Raw genomic sequence first — 1,967 nt, forward strand, 5'->3', positions numbered from 1 at the left:
CAAGTTGCAGGACCCGCGTTTACCAGAGCGAGAATCGTTTTATAGTTCTTTGACGGGTAATACTGTATCAGAGAGCGATTACGCGCACGCTGCGAACGTCTGGCAACGATTATCTATTGAAACCTTGGGTGAATACAGCGATTTATATCTGAAGATTTATGTCTTATTATTAGTAGATATTTTTTAAAATTTCCTGGATAGTTGCATCAAAAGTTACGGATTAGATCCTGCACATTATTATACTTTACCGGGTTTCACTTGGGATGCTATGTTAAAACATACTGGCATAAATTTTGAATTGTTCACTGATATCGATATGGTCATGTTTATCAAACGTGGTATACGCGGCGGTCTCAGTCAATTTTCCAGTAGATACGCACAGGCCAATAACAAGTACATGCAGTCTTACGATCCATCAAAACCATCGTCGTACTTGATGTACTTTGACGTAAACAATCTGTACGGTTGGGCAATGTGTCAACCGCTGCCTCACGCCGAATTTCAATAGGTCACAGAAATTTCAACATTTGATGTATCTTCAATCGCTGTCGATTCACGCATAAGTTATATTCTCGAGGTCGATATGGAATATCCGCAACATTTGCACGACGCTCACGCTGACCTACCGTTTTGTCCAACGCGCGCCAAACCACCCGGTAAAAGACAGGATAATTTATTGGCAACTTTATACGATAAGCAGCGTTATGTTATTCATTATCGCAATCTGCAGCTGTGCACGCGTAACAGTCTTCGCATTACAAAGATACACCGTATACTCCAATTCGCTCAATCTCCTTGACTCCGCGATTACATCGAACTAAATACACAGTTTAGAACACAAGCGACGAATAATTTCTAGAAAAATTTGTATAAATTGATGAACAATTCTGTATTTGGATAAACGATGGAAAATGTACGCAATCATGTAGATGTAATACTGTTGACAAAATGGGATGGACGGTACGGTGCCGAAGCAATGATCGCGAAACCAAATCTTCATAGCCGAAGCATTTTCACCGAAAACTTAATTGCCGTCGAATTACGAAAACTCGAAGTGAAATTCAACAAGTTGGTCTATGTGGGTATGTGCATCCTCGACATATCAAAGGTTTGCTTGTATGAATTTCACCACGAGTAAATGTCTCCTTCATATCGCGAAAAATGTAAAATTATGTACACCGACACCGAAAGTCTAATTTACCACATAGAATGCAAAGACATTTATGAGCACATAAAACGCGACATTCATAATTTCGATACCAGTGATTATCTTGCTGACAACGCGTACGATATACCGCTTGTAAATAAGAAGGTCCCGGGCCTGATGAAAGATGAAAGTAACGGAGCTATAATGACTGAATTAGTCGGACTTGGAGCGAAAATGTACGCGCTGAGAGTAGACGGGAAAAAGAATACAAAAAAGGCCAAAGCGTCAAAAGTAGCGTCATAGCGCGAACGATAACCTTTGACGACTATACACAATGTTTGAAAGATGAAGTCGAAAAAAGTCGTCAACTATCGTATATAAGATTGAAATTACACAAAGTCTACACAGTGTCTGAAACAAAAATCGCTCTAAGTCCATACGATGACAAGCGGTATATAATACCTGACTCGATCGACACGTTTCCATGGGGACATTATAATTTACCGCTATAGTTATTCACGCATTTTTTATATGTAGCACTCATTTGAAATAATAAAGAAAATATTACTCATACATGTTTGTAGAATAAGACGTATATATATTGTTTATAATACAAAAAGTTATAATAAAACTTATTTTTGCAACACGTTATCCCTGTTTATCCATTAATTATATGAATTGTCAAATCCTAACCATTTCAAATAAACTTTGTCACCTTTCTTACACAACACTTTTTCCACGAGGTATACATCAGGATTAGCAACGCGATGCAAATCATATTCGTAAAATCCTCCAGCGATAGACTTTCCACGAGAATCTT

At 38.1% G+C, this 1,967-nt stretch overlaps 1 pseudogene; it reads left to right on the forward strand.

Annotated features, from left to right (window-relative positions):
* Positions 1-235: 235 nt before the first annotated feature.
* LOC106744793 lies at positions 236-1,450 on the forward strand (annotated as a pseudogene).
* Positions 1,451-1,967: the final 517 nt, after the last annotated feature.

Source organism: Dinoponera quadriceps, unplaced genomic scaffold (genome assembly GCF_001313825.1).
Source record: "Dinoponera quadriceps isolate SergipeBrazil2010 unplaced genomic scaffold, ASM131382v1 scaffold1539, whole genome shotgun sequence".
Lineage (NCBI taxonomy): Eukaryota > Metazoa > Arthropoda > Insecta > Hymenoptera > Formicidae > Dinoponera > Dinoponera quadriceps.